The sequence below is a fragment of the Agelaius phoeniceus genome, chromosome 2 (assembly GCF_051311805.1).
Source record: "Agelaius phoeniceus isolate bAgePho1 chromosome 2, bAgePho1.hap1, whole genome shotgun sequence".
In the NCBI taxonomy this organism is placed as follows: domain Eukaryota; kingdom Metazoa; phylum Chordata; class Aves; order Passeriformes; family Icteridae; genus Agelaius; species Agelaius phoeniceus.
In genome coordinates, this window is record NC_135266.1 from 97,830,935 (window position 1) to 97,849,678 (window position 18,744).

Genomic DNA, 18,744 nt, shown 5'->3' on the forward strand with positions numbered 1-18,744 from the left:
CCATCTCTTTGGGTCTGCCCCACCATTTTTTGAAGTGTTTAGATCCACTCTAAATACTAATGATATCATACAGTGGCTGGTGTTGCTGATAGGCTTGTTCTATTTAGCATTTAGAGATAAGGGAAGATTAACGTGGACAACCACCCTGACACCTACTCCAGAACCTGACATGGAACCAGAGACTAGGGATGCTGATGCCCCAGAGCCTAACCCTGTCCCACAGCCCACCCCAGATATGAACAACCCAGACTGGGTGGGGGGTCTGGTGAAGGAGATAAGTGAGATGGGCCAGATGCTGAAGGAGTACATTTCCCCAGCTGGTGAGAAACCCTCCCCCTGCCTCAAAGAGGGAGAGTCTAAAAGTGCAGCAGTGGAACCTACAGATGTTGCAACTGTCCAGGTTCCAGCTGAACTGCAAAGGCAGGCATAGCCAGCAGCAGTTGCCCCTATAGAAACAAGGAGATCTAGGATGAAATAGGAGCACCCAGGTAGGGGAGGGTCCTCACAACCCACAGGGGAGCCAGAGGTTGCAATTATCACTGAGTCCCTGACCTATGAAAGTCTCTGTTATCTGCACAAAGACATTGTATGATGGGGATGTCAGGCTTATACTTTGGGTCTGAGACCTTATGGGTAAAGGTGTCCAGCTGGCTACTTTGGGTCTGGGACCTTATGGGTACAGGTGTCCGGCTGGATGGTGGTGAGGCAAGGAATCTAGGACCCTTGACCCAGGACTCAGGTATGAATCAGATTTTTGTAAGGGAGCCAGGGTCCCTTTTCCTCTGGGAGTGGTTTGTAATAAGTGTCAGAGAGAGGTTTGTCGACAGGGAGAGAATGCAGGAACACCACCATAGAATGCACTGGAACACCCTTGAGGAAGGGATCCAACAGCTGAGAGAAATGGCAGTATGGGAGGTACTCTTTGGGAGGGATGGACATCATGGTAATGACCCCAACAAGGTCAGGTTCACAGGGCAAATGTTGTGGAGTCTGGCAAATCTAGGGCCATCTCAATACACCACCTTCATTGCAACGATTAATGCTGATACCAACTGAGAGACAGTGGGTTCTGTTGCCAACAAGCTTAGAAATTATGGAAGTATGATCAATGGCCCGATGCAGGCTCATGTCTCTGCTGTGGTCAAGGAACTCAAAGAGGAGATGAGGGAGGTGAGGGAGGAGGTGAGGAGGAACAGTTCCCACATTGCACCAGTGCCAGTCACAGGCCCCAAAGTCAGAGCCCAACGTTCCCCAGCTAGAGAGAGAGGGTACACCCCATGGGCTGACCTATGGTTCTTTCTACGTGACCATGGGGAAGATGTGGGAAGGTGGGATGGGAAACCCACTTCTGTCCTGGCAGCGGGGGTGCGTCAACTCAAGGAGGGAAACCCTAACTAAGGGAATTCCAGTAAAGTGAAGGTAACCTCAACCTCCCATGATGGAGCTGCTGATTATGATCTGTCAGATCCCCTTGAAGGTACGTCTATCATGAATGTCCAGGAAAGAGATAATAACCAGGTTAAAGGGGCCCTGCCTCTATCCAGGGAGAGGCATGGGAAAACTGGATCTTCTGGATGGTGTGGATCCGATGGTCTGGCACATCAGAACCACAAAAATACAATGCCTTAGTTGATACTGGTGTGCAGTGTACCCTGATACCATCAGGACATGTGGGAGCAGAACCTGTTTCCATTGCCAGGGTGACGGGGGGATCACAGCATTTGATCCTGTTGGGAGCCAAGGTGAACCTGACTGGGAAAGAGTGGAAGAAACATCCTATCGTGACTGGCCCAGAGGCCCTGTGTATTCTGGGCATAGACTTCCTCCAGAATGGCTATTACAAGGACCCAAAGAGACTCAGATGGGCTTTTGGCATAGCTGCTGTAGAGGCAGAGAACATTAGGCAGTTGAACACTTTGCCTGGACTATCAGAAAACCCATCTGCAGTAGGACTCCTGAAGGTGGAAGAGCAACAAGTGCCAATTACCACCTCGACGGTGTACTGCCAGCAGTATTGGACAGTTGAGATGCCGCGATCCCCATCCACAAAATGATCCGTGAACTGGAAAGCCAAGGCATGGTCAGTAAAACCCACTCACCCTTCAACAGTCCCATCTGGCCTGTGCACAAGTTTGACAGAGAATGGAGGTTGACTGTGGACTATTGTGGCTTGAATGAAGTGACTCCACCACTGAGTGCTGTTGTGCATGCTGGAACTCCAGTACGAGCTGGAGTCCAAGGCAGTAAAGTGGTACACCACTATTGACATTGCTAATGTGTTTTTCTCCATTCCTCTGACAACAGAATGCAGGCCTCAGTTGGCTTTACCTGGAGGGTGCAGTACACCTGGAACCAACTGCCCTAGGGGTAGAAACACAGCCCCACCATCTGCCATGGACTGATCAAGGCTGCACTGGAAAAGGGTGCAGAAGCTCCAGAACGCCTGCAGTACATCAATGACATCATTGTATGGGGGAACATGGCAATGGAAGTATTTGAGAAAGGGGAGAGGATCATCCAGATTCTGCTAGAAGCCAGCTTCCCCATCAAGAAGAGCAAAGTCAAGGGACATGCCAGAGAGATCCAGTTTCTGGGAGTAAAGTGGCAAGACGGACGGTGTCAGATTCCAACTGAGGTCATTGACAAGATCACAATATCTCCACCAACCAGCAAGAAGGAAAACAACCTTTCCTAGGTGCCATAGGTTTTTGGAGAATATACATTCCCGAGTACAGTCAGAGGGTGAGCCCTCTTTACCTGGTGACCCGCAAGAAGAACACTTTCCACTGGGGCCCTGAGCAGCAACAAGCTTTTGCCCAGGTCAAGCAGGAGATCGCTCATGCGGTAGCTCTTGGCCCAGTCAGGACAGGACCAGAGGTGAAGAATGTGCTCTACACTGCAGCCGGGAACAATGTCTTGTCCTGGAGCCTTTGTCAGAAGGTGCCTAGGGAGACTTGAGGCCAACCACTAGGATTTTGGAGTTGACACTACAGAGGGTCCAAAGCCAACTACACTCCCACAGAGAAGGAAATCTTGGCTGCCTGTGAAGGAGTTCAAGACACCTTAGAGGAGATTGGCATGGAAGCACAACTCCTCCTGGCATCCTGACTACTGGTGCGGGGGTGGATGTTTAAAGGAAAGGTTCCCTCTACCCACCATGCCACTGACACTATATGGAGCAAGTGGATTGCTCTCATCACACAGCATGCCCGTATTGGAAACCTGAATTGCCCTGGGATTTTGGAGATAGTTATAAACTGGCCAGGAAGTGAAAACTTCGGTCTCACTGATGAAGAGGAACAAGAGCAAGTGACATGTGCTGAAGAAGCTCCACCATACAACCATCAACCACCAGAGAAAACGCACTATGCTCTTTTCACTGATGGATCCTGTCGCATCATAGGGATGAACCAGAAGTGGAAAGCAGCCGTATGGAGCCCCACACAACAGGTTGCACAGGCTACCGAAGGAGAAGGTGGATCAAGTCAACTTGCTGAGCTCAAAGCTGTTCAGCTGGCCCTGGACATTGCTGTGAGAGAGAAGTGGCCAAAGCTCTACCTTTATATTGATTCTTGGATGGTAGCCAATGCTCTGTGGGGCTGGCTGGAAAGGTGGATAAAGGCCAACTGGCAGCATAGAGGAAAGCCAGTCTGTGCTGCTGATGAATGGAAAGACATTGCTACTTGGGTGGAGAAGCTACCTGTGAAAGTCCATCATGTAGATGCCTGTGTCCCCAAGAGTCGGGCTAAATGAGGAACACTGAAACAACGAGCAGGTAGATCAGGCAGCAAAAATAGAGGTGTCGAAGATAGACATAGATTGGCAACATACAGGGGAGTTGTTCCCCCTTAGCTCGATGGGCCCATGATGCCTCAGGCCATCAGGGTAGAGATGCCACCTATAAGTGGGCATGGGACTGAGGGGTGGATTTAACCATGGGCAGTATTTCTCAGGTTATCCATGACTGTGAGACATGTGCTGCCATCATGCAGGCCAAGCAAGTGAAGCCCCTGTGGTATGGTGGGCGGTGGTCCAAGTACAAGTATGGGGAGGCCTGGCAGATTGACTACATCACACTGCCCCAGACACGTCAAGGCGAGCACTATGTGCTGACCATGGTAGAAGCCACCACAGAATGGTTGGAAACCTACCCTGTATCTCACGCTACTGCTCAGAACACCATCCTGGGCCTGAAAAAGCACGTCCTGTGGAGACATGGCACCCCTGAAAGAATTGAGTCAGAAAACAAGACCCATTTCAGGAATTGCCTTATCAACACCTGGGCCAGAGAACATGGTATTGAATGGATATATCATATTCCTTATCATGCACCAGCTGCCAGGAAAGTTGAATGGTGCAATGGACTACTTAAGACTACCCTGAAAGCACTTGGCGGGGGAACTTTTATAAATTGGGAAATGAACTTAACAAAAGCCACCTGGATGGTCGACACCCGAGGGTCCATCAATCCAGCTGGTCTTGCCCAGTCTGAACCCTTGCAAACAGGGGATGGAGATAAAGTCCCTGTGGTACATATGAAAGATATTTTGGGAAAGACTGTTTGGATTAATCCCACCTCAGGCAAAGACAAACCCATCCATGGGATTGTTTTTGCTCAAGGACCTGGTTACACTTGGTGGGTAATGCAGAAAGATGGAGAAAGCCATTGTGTACCACAGGGAAACCTAGTCTTAAGTGAGAACTGTGTGTGAGGTTTCATTGTGATGCAGATGGAAAATAGAATAAGGGATGGATCATGTCCTGGATTGCCAAGCAAATAGTTTTCTATTTGCCATCTGTATGGCAGTTGTCTTCTGTTAAGTGGGCAGTTTTCCTTATCTTTTCCACAACCAATCCTCTCTCAGGGGAGACATCTGCTGATAACAGCCTATTGAGTGTCACTGCATGACTGATAAGAACTATAGCATCCTATTGTGAGATGCTCTGCCCAGAGGGAGGAGCCAAACATTTCTACCTGGATATCATCTTGAGTTTCTGGAACACCAGCATGGCTTCTCCACTGGATTTCCCAGAGGAACAGCTGCCTCTTCCACCGGAGTTTCAGAGGAAGAATACACCCTTTCTACAGGATCCCTGCTCCAACAGAACCACACCTGATACTCCAGGAGGACTGCAGCCACATCTCCAATTGGACTGCTACCAACACCCTGACCAACAGGGCGTCAGGTTGTGTTCTGACTCAGTCAGCGTTGTTTTGGTTTTCTACATTGTTTATTTTATCTTTTTATTTTCTTCCCTAATAAAGAACTGTTATCCCTGCTCCCATATTTTTGCCTGAGAGCCTCTTAATTTAAAATTTATAGCAATTTGGAGGGAGGGGGTTTTTATTTTCCATTTCAGGGGAGGCTCCTGTCTTCCTTAGCAGACACCTGTCTGTTGAAACCAAAATAAGAAAAGATTAGGTATTCATGGTTAACTTTGGTTGGGAGAAGAGTCATGCTTAGAGGCCCTCTGCCATTCTATTTTCATATTGCAGCTTGGCTATTTTAAAGTGTCAGCAAAGTGCCATATAGTAGATCTACAGAAACTGAGAAATTTTACTCCTCATTTTACAGAATAGTTGATAAATGTTAGAAAATAAGTACTAGCTTATAAATACGTCTTATATCTAAATTTGTAGCTCTATTTGGTCAACCAAAGACATAACATTTTACACATTTGTCTCCTGCAATAAGGTTAAGAAAGTAGGCAGGTTGAGTTGTATGCTCATCTGTCAAGCAGGATTTCTGAAAGATTTCTCCTTGAAAATTAAATTGTGTGCTTATTAACTTACGTTCTGTGGGACTGAAAGCTTTGTATTTAATATAAAACCCTCTGTGGGTGACCAGCTCATCAGAATGGAAGTTGATTGCAACAGAATAGCCATATTCTCTGTTTCTGTTGTTTTCTGAAAGAGTTTTACAGTATCTAGCATGGCAAAAGTGAGAAATACTAATTTCTAACCAAACTGACCACTACCATCCAGCTATGTCTCCTTTTACTGAGTGGTAGTGATGTCAAAAAAGCTTTAAGATAATGCAGTAAGGATCAGCTGTATTTTGGTGTTAAAAATGGCCCAACAAAAGTTTTAGAAAGCCTATTTATGAATTTCTCCCACTCTGCAACTTTTTTGGGATTAGCAGACTTTGAAACAAAATACAGCAAGATGATCAATATCAGGGTCTACCTTGTAAACACAAGCTGCTTCAGGCATGCTTGATTTCATATTGCCCATTTAGGTTTGCAAACACAGAAGTTCCACATCCAGGAAAGGATTAAATCATTCAGCCAAATCCAACAGCTGTTGCTTGTTTCAATATGCTCCTTCCAAGAGACAAATTTCTCTGAATAGTGTTATTTTTAGTGTTTGTGTAAAAATTGCAATCACTGAAGAGCAAGTGATAAAGAAAATTAAACTTCTGATTACACAAACTCCTCATCTGCATCAAGACCACAGCCAGGAATTTACAGTTCAGCTGCAGCTGCATAAGATCCTGTAGTTTTCTACATTATTGTTCTAAGGGGAACAAAAGAAAAAGTAAATACCTGTAAGAAAAAACCCAGGATGCTTAAATGTGCAGAACTTCAAAGTGTAAATCAATGTCAGAAAATAATGTATTTACTCACCTAACTCCACCAATTTCTAGCCAGTCTTTATCACATTTACTGGACCCTGGAGACTTGTCTTGAATTTGTATTATAAGAATTTTTATTGAGAGTTTGTAGCCAGGCAATGATGCCTAAAAATCAAAAGATTAAAACCCTGACATGCATTCACAAAATGAAAACAGCCTTTGCTTCCAAGTTGTTCTACCAGTTCCTGGATTGAAAGTACTGCTTTTGTATTATTGAAATTAGTGCCTCTGAAGAGCCAAAAAACCTTGCTAATTTAAACATCTATAGGAGTCTTTTTAGACCCAACTTTGGCTAGACTGTGCCTGATGAAGGAGTGTAAGACTTTCTGCAGCCAGCATAAAGCACTATATCTGAGGTTCATGCTAGGTTTGTAATGCCATGTGTTCCTGTTTGGCACAGAGGTGAGAGTTTTGTGATATAAGCTGCTAATAATACTGTGAAAGGTAGAGATGTATCAAGTTATATACATGAAAAGTCTTCTTTACTGGGGAAACTAAAAAAGTAGTTAAATGCTGAACAGAACAATATACCGACACATTAAGCGGTTGGTAGAAATCATGAGTAGATTTTAAGTCCTGCCAAAGGACTTACTTGACATTCAGAGGTGAATTTCTGAACTAGAGAATGTCCTGGCTCTGCAGAATTCAGAGAAATGCACTGTGGTATCCATCATGTGAGGCATGATTTACATGACCATTTTTTCTTTTTGACATAGAAGAAAAGCTCTGATAATTATTAATTTTCTCTGGCTGCTGGGATTTGTCATCTTACACATTAATTTGTTGCAGTCAAAAAAATTCTCAAACTTGTGGATGTTGGCAATATTTCCATCCCATAGTTCGTGCCTGTACATAGGACAGGAAAGAAATGCGTGCCTGAGAAGAAGTCACGTTCAGTGGTTTCACTAGGTTTTCTCTGTTTCATCTACATCAAAAGCCATTTCTCCCAATTTTGTGTCTACATAAGATAAAGAAAAGTCATCAATACTCAGAAGAGTTCCTAGCATTTACCTTGATGATCCAGGTGCAGTCAATGTTTGGTGGGTAGTAACTCGGATAATAAGGAGAACTCAGTGTCACATTCCAGGAAATATATTGACCACCACATACTAGGAGAGAAATACATCATCAAGGAGCACAGTTATCTCAGCTGTATGAAAGTGCAGAGTCTTCTCTACATACAGAGGTCGAAGAATGCATTGTGACAGTATTCAACTCACATTTTTCCTGTATTAACTGAAAATCACTTAACTTCCACCTCTACATAAAACTGAATTTCTCTTTTCTTGGATCAAATTACAGCTAAGGGTAAGTACAAAAAAACCTCTGACTGAAGTTTTTCTTTTTTAAAAAAACATTCTTTCATGGTAAGTGAAAGAAGCAACCAGATGTGGATGCAACAAACCTCCCCCTTCCAATCTACTTCTGACTGTTCTGTAGGTATTTTCAAAATTAAAAAGCAATCAGCCCTGTGAAGGGATAACTGATTAATTTAATGTAAACAAGGAAGTTTGTGTATCAGTTCTCAGTTTGAAAATGCCATATTTGAAGAATTCCTTTGAGGTTTTATTTTCTACCAAGGACTCTATTAGATATCCAGTCCTTAGTGCTTTTGGTTCCCTTTAGGTAACATTGTGAATGCAAATATGAACATAACAGAAAATAAGATAATTTTGAAATTAAACAAATATTGTAGCAAAACCTGGGCTAAATGTAATTTGAAATGCCCATCCTCAGAACAATAAAGCCATTTTAATTCATAATGTGCAAGGGATAAGTATTTGGATAAGCAGCATGCAGAGAGACATAAGCTGAAATGTGGCAGTTTTGGAGGAATTTGTCCTCAGTGACTTGTTCCACACATTAAAGAAAAGTCACTTGCTGAAAAGTCACTGCCAAAACTCTTTCACTTATACCTTACCAAATAACTGTGGCTAAACTTGGTCCTGTGAAGCCCCTTTATCTCTTCTAAAATTAGTACTACAGTTTGGCATTACTCAAAATATTTCACCCCACAGCACTCATGTAAAATCCATAGTACCTCATAGATTTGGAATGTAGGTCTTAGGTGTGGAACACATTTTTCTTATTCAGTTAACTACACTGAACAATGCATTCAGAAAAAGAACAAAGATAAACTAGAAGTGTTTGCTCTTTTCCATTTTCTTTAAACACACATTCTGTGATCTGTGGATACATTGCCAAAACTGACAAAAGTAGCTACTCTGTCACTGGGGCTATCTAGCTTTGCCCAGATAGATAGTGCCTGTAGTTGTCTGTCTGTCTGCTTCCTTGCCACTACTCGGTGTTACCCATGCAATGACTGGCAAGTAAAGCTTCAGTAGTTATCAGGAAGACAAAGTCTCCCAGGCCAAAGGGCATTCTCTCTTCTTTGTTCAATTCTCAGTCTTTTGTAAAGTGGATCTCAATGATAATTCCCTGCTTTATATGCCAACATTCCCTCCCCCAGATATGGTCAAGGCAATATCAACTTTTTTAGAGGCAAAATCAGTAATAAGTGTGCTTCCATCAGATGCTTGTTTCTATTAACTACTTACTGATTTTAGGAACAGCTTGAAAGTGAGCTTTTAATATGTTGCTTTCTCCTCTTTGGTCCAGTGAGAAGGTAAGCAACATCACATTACTCAATGAAGTTAAACACACAACCAAAGGAGTCCAGGCCCCAGGCCCACACCATCTGGAAGGTTACCAAAAAAAAAGCATTAAAAAAATAATCCCAAAACATTTCTCACATTCCTGTTGTCTTTGCTGGGAAACTGGGCAGAAGTAACACTGATCTGGGCATCTGTGTTCCAGAATATTTCCCTGGTTACCATTTCCCTTTTATTCTTCCACCCAGCTGGTAGTACACAGGATGCTTGGGCTTCCCAGCATTGATGACTAGTCACTCTGTGTGTACGTCACCGTTTTATTGCTTAACAAGTGCCCTGGAGTTTCTGTACCTATAGAAGCATCAGAAAGACAATGCCAGATTATGTTACTTCAGTGGTGATAGTGGCACTGAGAAACAGAGGTTAGGAATGAAAATGCAACAAGTGCCAGTGCAGCAGTGTTAAGCAGCATCTGTGCAACAGATGCATTTTCAATCTATCCCAAAGCATTTTCAATCTATCCATGTTCAGCCTGGTTTTGTGTCACAAAAACTATCACACAAAATGTGGAGCCCCATGCTTAGCAACTATTACTTCCTGCTGTTCTTTTACTTGTAATGTGAGATGCTATTTCTTGCATCTGTAATTCACTCTTATGCTTATTCCATTTTGCACCTGCATTGTATTTTGGACTTTTTAAATTTATTTATAACTCGATGATCCTCGTGGGTCACTTCCAGCTCAGAATATTTTGCGATATCTGTGAATCTATACATTAAAAATTTCTAACAGGTTTCTCTTTTTCTATGCACAGCAAATGAAAGCAATTAAGATTAGACCTCACAGTAACAGATTATTTCTATCACAGCCCTGCATCAAGTTCTTTGATGTAACTGAGGCCCAGATTGGCAGCATTAAAATCAAAGCTTTTAACCTTCAATTGAAAGTACTTGTCTTCTCCTTTAGCAGGATATTCCTTTCATGCGTTTGAAGTGAGCCACTAGTGAATGAATCTCTGCTTTGCCTCTCCTGCAGACATTATTAAATACTTTCTATCATAATAGCTGACAAAACATTTATAAAATAACAATTTAAGTACCTCCACATTGCCATGTGAAAATATTTCAGCATCTTCATCAACCCAGTCGATGGCCTGGTTTATCTTCCATCTGTACCTTCTGTCACAGTATCATCAGAAAAGCAAGGCAAGCTATGAGAAGAGTTGTCCATGTGAGATACTTACTCTCACAGCACACCTCCCTATCTCAGCTTGAGCATGCTTTAGGATTTGTCACTGAACAGATTTATTACTGCAGTTTACAGAAACTGGAGAGAATCAGTTCAGTCACCACGTGTGACCCTGGACCTCAACATCAGGGAATAATGGCTATCATAGTTACTGGCTGTCACGGAGGGACATGCTGTTATTATTAGTTCTACTGCATGTGTAATAAGTATGTCACTAGGCTGCTTTTTATCCAAGAACAAAACAAATAGACATACGCAAAACAATGCATTTTTTAGGGTGGCAGTAAAAGCAACCGAAAAAGTCCATTTTTCTGAAGTACTATCAGGCTTTTAACATCATTTCAGTCACCAAATTCTGTTTTGGTTCTTTAATAGACAGACATCAATGCACATTTGTGACCGTGTTCACAGGGGTTCTTGGATGAGGGAAGAGACGAGAATGTTGACTCCATGATAAGAAGGCTTGATTTATTATTTTATGATATATATATATATATATATATTACATTATAACTATACTAAAAAGAGAAGAAAGGAAAAGGTTTCCTCAGAACCTAGCTAAGCTAAGAATAGAATAGAAAAGAATGATTTTTGCCTAACAAAGGCAGCTCTCTCGGACTCTGCCTGAGATAGCTCCGTCTTGTTGGCCATTAATTATAAACATCCAAGAGGGGCCAATCACAGGTGGACCTGTTGCATTCCACAGCAGCAGATAATAATTGTTTACATTTGTTGCTGAAACTTCTCAGCTTCATCAGGAAAATCCTAAAGAAAAGATTTTCACAAAAAGATGTCTGAGACACACATTCTTGAATTTTGTCTTACAGCTTACTGCATCAATATTCTCTGAATGTCTTATATCAGACACCTGTGTTGGTCTTGCTGTCTTCCAGGTGTTTTCATGCTCATGGCCAGCTCTACATTTGTGGTTCCTAAAAAGCTGAGCCAGTTTTAATAATACACAATGGAGTAACAGTCACAGCAATAATCCATAATAAGTAGCAGAACAAATGCAGGCCTACATCAGGAACAGGATTCTCCTTTGAAGTTTGAGAGTAACTCCTTACAAAAACCTTCTGTCCATTTCATGCCAACAATGGCAATCTGTTATGTCTTGTTGCATAGAGAGCAGTTAATTTTAGTACATTAATAGAGCTGAAGAGGACTACTCAATTTAGTTAAACCACTCCTAAACAAGTGCATTTCAGATTCCTAGCTGAATCTTCATGCCCAGCTAACCTCTTCCTGAAAGTTCCAAAAATTTAAGTAAAGTTCCCCTCTTGAAACCATCCATCCTCAGATGCTACAACTTGTTCATTCATTTGATTGAGGAAGACAGATTCCTTGTGCTCATACATGAAATTCAACTCTGAAAAGTAGGAGCAGTGTAGCCTCTCAAATTTAAATATCATCTGAACCCACTTATGCAAATACACTACAGTGACTCTGAGGATGTAGCCTTCCAACCCCCTATTATGAGGAGGAATTCAGCTGTGACTGGACTGCCATAAAACATACATTTTCTGAAAGTAAGAGAATATAATACTCTAAAATAAATTCTGTATGTTTTTGAGTTGTAAATGTAATTTTATGGAAAGGAACCCATTAGAATTAGTCATAGTGTAGAATAAACCCCACAGAAATTTGTAATAGGTTCCCCAGGGAAGGGGTGATGGCACCAAGCTTGTCAAAGTTTAAGGAACATCTGGACAATGTTCTTAATCAGATGGTTTCATTTTAGGTAGTCCTCTGAGGAGCAGGGAGTTGGACTTGGAAACACTTATCAGTGCCTTTCAACTTTATTAGAAGATATTTTTATTACACTATCCAAGACTTAATTAAGTTGTATTTCAAATCTCACATTTTATCCATCTGGTATGGTTTCAGAGAGCTTCTGCACAGCTCAGTAAAACGTCTTTGCTCTGTATATTATTTCATAATGATCTTGTTCTGCAGTGGAAGAAGGAAATCATATGTTGACAAGTGGTATGATGCACAGCTCTCTGGAGTGACACCATGCAGAGTGATAACTACCACGTAATTAGGAGGAACTTACAGTCTCCATTGATAAAAAGACTTTTTGAGATTCATCAGAGTTAGAGTCCTGTTGTTGCCTGGCTTGGCATACAGGTCAAAAGATACTGCTACAAAATAGAGTGTAGATCAGTATGGAGAAACTGTTAGATTGAAAGATAGGTTCTTGGGTAAGATTTCTGACAAGGTAGAAAAAAATCACCTATCCATATTTCTTGACTCCTCTATTCCTTTTTTGCTCTTACGTTTACAGTTCTGTTCCCTTTTTCCTATCAGACTGCATCACCTTCTCCTGCTCTGGCCAAGGGAGTACTAAGCCTCACCATCATGAGCAGGAACTGATTCAGCTGCAATTGGTATGATATCTGCCTAATTGTTCACTAACAATATAAAACCAAAATTATCTAATCACAAGCCAAATTATGTACAATTTCTTAGAGGTTTTGTTGGGTGTTTTTTGTTTGCTTGTTTGTTTTGTTTTTGTTTTTTTTTTTAGAAATGGCAAAAATTGGAGCCACAGCTCACTGCAATAGTGGGAGCTATTAAATTTCAGCCATTCTGGAAGGCTGGAACATCCAGCCTTCATTTGAAACATAAGACATGGAGATTCCATAGCCTAGTTTAGTTCATAAGCCCTACAGATATAAGAATAACTCAAAAAATGCCATTTTTCTATCACATGATTCCACTCCCCCTCAAAGTGGCATCATTTGGGATTGAAGCGTAATTTCCTGATTTTATCATCACATCATATTCTCTGGAATCTGAAACTGAAATGTAATAATTATGAGCTACACAAGCCAAAGACACAAAGTGGAGAGAGAAAAATAGACAGAATAAGTATTAAATGACAGGTACATTGATACCAAAAAGCTCCATGGTAACAAGATCAAAATCTTCCTCCCCAGAACTGAGCAAGGGAACTGCTTGTTTACTACAGATTTCTTTTTGTTCCACTGGGGTTAGTTTTTTAAGAGAAGCAACCATATCTTGTGGTGCCCAGAATGTATTCCAGAAGTAAGCTTGCAGCCCACATTCTCCTTCACTGTGAAAGGAAAAGAAATTCACTATAAATAGCCTAATTACTATTTTGGACATGGTTTTCACTGGTCTGCATTTTTGGCTGGCACAGTTTCATAGGCAGCTGAACTTCTGTGCCCGATAGTTGCTGCTAAACATGGTGACAAAAAGCTCTTTTGTTTAACAATTATTTTTGTTGCATTTTTATACAGTAAGACTATTTTTGACATATACAGATTAACCAGCTACACACTGAGACTGAAAACCACACCTTGAAATCCTTCAATAGGATGTTACCATCCCAGCTGTATAATTATACACTTTTAAGATCATATGACAGCTCCAGACACATTGCAATTAATTTTTTAATGGAAGCTATCACCATACAATGACATGATTTTATGCTCGCAATTTTTGCTCACACAATTTTTGTTGAAATAAAGAATCCTTGAGCATACACATACAAGTTATTACTACAGTGATTCCACCACAATCTTTTTGAAATCACCTGTGCACTGACCCTTCAGGATTTTCAGAAACTACCAGGATTGTAATAAACTGCTGCTCAGTGGATTTACATTTCTTACCAGGAGCTCAAATAGTGTTTTGCCCCAAATTACATATATAAGGATTTGTTTACAGAGGTTGAAAGATAACTTTATTTGAATGGATAAAATAAGATCCTGCAAGAGCTGAATTATTATTTCAAAAATTAAAAGTAGATTAACAGACAAAAAAAATACCCATAGACTCAGGAATGATTAATCAGACTTCATTTCTCACAAATTCTACAGGGCAGGACAGAAGTCACACTATAAGCTTAGATCATATACTTAAATGCATTTCTGCATTTTTAATTCTCTTACAGAGATGTGCATTTTCTTCTAGATAGCAAATTTAAAATGCATTAAAGAAAAACAGGAAAACAAAGCTGAATATATCAAATTGCTACCATATGCTGAAACAGCACCTACCTGAAAGCAGCCACTACAGACTTCAAGCAGTACTTTCCCAAGAAGGAAGATTCATATGTTTCTGCCAACTGACAATGAAATAGTAGTAAAAGAAAATAGAAAATTATATTGGAATGCCAACATAATCGCTAATACTATAAAAAGTGCTTGTCTTTTTCATTCTTTCCTCTTCCTCGCCACCCTCCCCCACATTACAAGCACTGTCCATAATTTTCACAAATGTATCAAATAAGGATCATAAATGTGCATTAAATTCCCCTAAAAATTTGCTTTTCCACATCACATTTCAAGGCCATTGAGACAGTTCTTGATAACTAGTTGTGAAAAAAGTCTTTATGAATACATTTATATTTTTGTTTCAGTCTTTAAACTTCCAGAATCACTAACTTGTATTGGCTATGCACAAACCAGCTTTGAGACACTAGATTAGTTGTTTTGGGAAATACAAGCTAACAGAGAACAGCTTTGTATTCAAAACTGCTGTCCACATGTACCTAGCAAACAGTACTGATCTCACAAAAGGAAACTCATAAGAAGGGCAAGAAACCAAGCACTGTTGTGAGTGATAAGGAAAATTTAAAAAGTGAAGCACTGAATTGGAGGTAAAATTAAAAAGAAAAAGGAAAATGTAAAAGGAAAGGAGTTTGAATAAAGTAAAATAAAACAAACCCCACTCTCCTATTTCCTTCAAGACAAGTAACTTGTCCATAACCCTGAAACCTTATTACCTAGAAAATATTGACCTTACTCTTAAGACACACATCCCCATCTGTCTAGCTGCATTTCTAAATCTGAAAGCTGCCAAGGTTCTTTCTAGCTTTAAACTTACTATTTCCAAGGGAAATAAAAAATGGCTAACCCTAGTCCTCTCCTCATTCCCAACTGCTTCTGTATAAATATTTACAAAATATTGCTCTACTTATGTGGAAACTTACATAATTTTGGATTGCATTTGTTTGCAGGATGAACTTCTGTTATGTTGGATCATTGAGGTCATTTGTAAAAGTCAAATTAGGAATTTCTACACTTCCACTGATAAAAATAAAGGAAAAAGCTGGAGCTGAGAGAAAAAGAAAAAAAAATTAGCACACCTAATAACGTTACAGAGCAAGATGCTTGCAGAAGTATGTGCTTGTCCTTGGCATTTGCAGGTATTAGCTCTTAAGAGAAACATGTAGTAATAACTAGAGCACTGAGGAAGGGAAGGGAAGGGAAGGGAAGGGAAGGGAAGGGAAGGGAAGGGAAGGGAAGGGAAGGGAAGGGAAGGGAAGGGAAGGGAAGGGAAGGGAAGGGAAGGGAAGGGAAGGGAAGGGAAGGGAAGGGAAGGGAAGGGAAGGGAAGGGAAGGGAAGGGAAGGGAAGGGAAGGGAAGGAAAGGAAAGGAAAGGAAAGGAAAGGAAAGGAAAGGAAAGGAAAGGAAAGGAAAGGAAAGGAAAGGAAAGGAAAGGAAAGGAAAGGAAAGGAAAGGAAAGGAAAGGAAAGGAAAGGAAAGGAAAGGAAAGGAAAGGAAAGGAAAGGGATAAAGGTTTAGGCAGGTGTTTTTACTAGAAAGATTTCATTGTTAAGTTTCCATTTCTTTTGCAGTACTCTCCTCCTGAAGAGGCATGGCTTTAATGGCTATGTGTTGACATTTGGGAAAGTACATAAACAATTTAAGTACCCATTCTGTTTTTAAAGAAAGTGAAGAGAAAATAGACAAAGAATTCCTATAGGTTCCTGCAAAAGATAACATTTAATACCAATAATGATGGTATTCACAAGCACTGACAAAAAATAATTAGTGATAAAATGCACTTTCAATATTCTTGTGCAACTACTCACTGCTAATTACTGTGTATTTTGTTGCTTTAACAAAGACATTAAGAAGGGAAAGTCAGTAGTTTATATATGCACATTTTGTGCTCAGCTGCTTAGTGCAGAGCTTTTCATAGTGTGAAACATCCATCCCACCTAATCCACGCTGGGGAGTAACACTTACAGAGTGAGTAGTGCAGGACTAACATGATTGCTGTAATTGTTAAAGAAACTGTAGGTAATATTCCTAGAAGACATCTCCTCCAGAAACACAACTTCATCCATTTGGAGAAATTATACTTTTGTCACAAACCTTCTTGGTAGGATGGGCAGTAGCAAACATCCAGTCTTTCCTAGAGAAAGACCATGGATGGCATCAGTGTAAAAAAAGAAGAGCTATTGTATCATATTTTCATGTATTTACTCTCATAGTTTTAAAGAGATAAAAATATTGAAAATTGAGATAAGATCTTTCATGTTATCAGCTACATCACACCTGAAACCCTTATCTCTCTGGGCTATTTCCTTTTTGTATGCATCTCAGTCTGGGAAAGTGTGGGGAGGGGGGGAAGGGATTTTTTATAATTTTAGTTAAGAGCAATTTATGAAGAATGGGAGTCAGTGGACACAGGAGTAGACAGAGATAATTTTTTTACTGTGTTCCTACTGCAAAGCTTAGCTGGTGGCTCTTACTTGCCCTGCAGCTGGTTCAGCATCTGGAACTGGAATGCTGTACACAGAAATCCAGCTGGAGGGAAAAGCCTGCAGCATGATGCCATGACAAATGCCTTTTGACAAAGCTAGCAGCAACCCCATAAATGAACCCTGTTTCTTAAACAGAATAGCTGCTCTCCCCACTGCACATCCTGAGCTTCTCTTATTTCACCTTTGCCGTACTGCTTCAACTGGGAGCCAGCTGATTTGCAGTCAAAGAAGGTGGGTAGGAAAAGTTACCATTACTGTAACTCTTTGTTTACCTGACAGGCTAAGTAGGATATGGATCCCATCATTTGAAGATAGATCACTTTGTGAAACACGGGAGTAGGGAAATCATTTATGACACAATACAAAGGACATGCAGACATGCAATTTACAGATAAAAGGTCCCAGGGCAATATGAATGAGGCAACTTCTAGTAAACACCCTGGGGAATTAATAGAAATATCTGTAAGAGAGGAGAAATGTTCAGTTCCACATATCACCTTAATTTTCCAGCTTCAAGATGGTACCACAGAATAAATACGGTAAATAAATTGAAAACCAATTTCTGTTCACATTTCCTGTTTGAAAGGAAAAGCTGCTTTAAGTCAGCAAACCATCAAGCTCAGCATGTTATGCTTATAAAATAAGAAAATCAAGGATGTGTGTGGGGAAAGAACATATTTGATACATGTTGAAAGAGAGAGAGAGCACAAAGAACAGAATCTAGAAAAGCAAAAGGAGATGGAGAAATCTCAGCCCCAGAAAAATAATAGAAAGGGAACAAAGGGAATAAAACAAATCTGAACAGTTCATACAGAGATTGCAAAAGGGATTGATTGGAAGGCAATCCTCACAGCTCAGAAATTCAAACTACAGCTGCAGACAGATGGCTTTGTTCAAGTCCTCTGTTTTTCAACAGCCCGTCTCTGCTACACATACAGAACCTGCTGACTGATGCTTTGCCCCTTCCTTCATGGAAAAGGCAAAAAAAGACACCCAGAAAAAGGCCTAGAGGAAACAAACCCACTTTTACATAAATATTATACCAGGTCCTTTTAGAAATAATTGTTTTATTTCATCAAGGACAAGATCATTGCAATAACACACATCACCATATTTATTCATCTTGATAAGGTTGCCTGAAGCTTGAGAATTCAAATTCTTAGGTGGATGAACTTGAAAATAAAGAAATGAAAGCACAAAAGAAAAGTTAGTAGGTCCAAATCATGCAGTTAATTAAAATGAAAGCAGAAGGAATAAGCATGCGACAAATCACATATAGCAGCAGAATTTGTGATCTTCAAAAATTTGGGCCCTATGGGTTTGAAGGGATCGAGTTCACTTTTTACAGTGTCTCCTCTCTCTTTCTCCCCATCAGCTGTCCTTGCTGGAAGAGGTAGTGAAAGTAGTATTTGCCAGAGTGTAAACAGTTCACTGCTACTTCACTGTTACTTCTGTATTAGCTGCACACATCTCAGAAGAAATTATGAGTAAGCCTCAAGCTCTCTGTTTACACAATCAATTGTATCTTCAGCTTCCTGACAGGTGAGTGCACCTGCATTTAGTTGGTGCCTTGAAAACAAAGTTTATTGTTGCACCTCCCCCCATGTCGCCAGACAACTGCGTGAAACAACCATCACAAGGAATAGCCTCCTCCTTTTTCACCAGACCTCAAATCCCTGGTATTCATTAGCCCCATATGTGAGCCAGAATCAGCAAGAGACAT

At 40.8% G+C, this 18,744-nt stretch overlaps 1 pseudogene; it reads right to left on the reverse strand.

Moving 5' to 3' along the window:
* LOC129134750 (suppressor of tumorigenicity 14 protein-like) overlaps nucleotides 1-17,087 on the reverse strand; it is a 34,565-nt pseudogene extending 17,478 nt beyond the window's left edge.
* Between the last annotated feature and the right edge of the window lie 1,657 nt (nucleotides 17,088-18,744).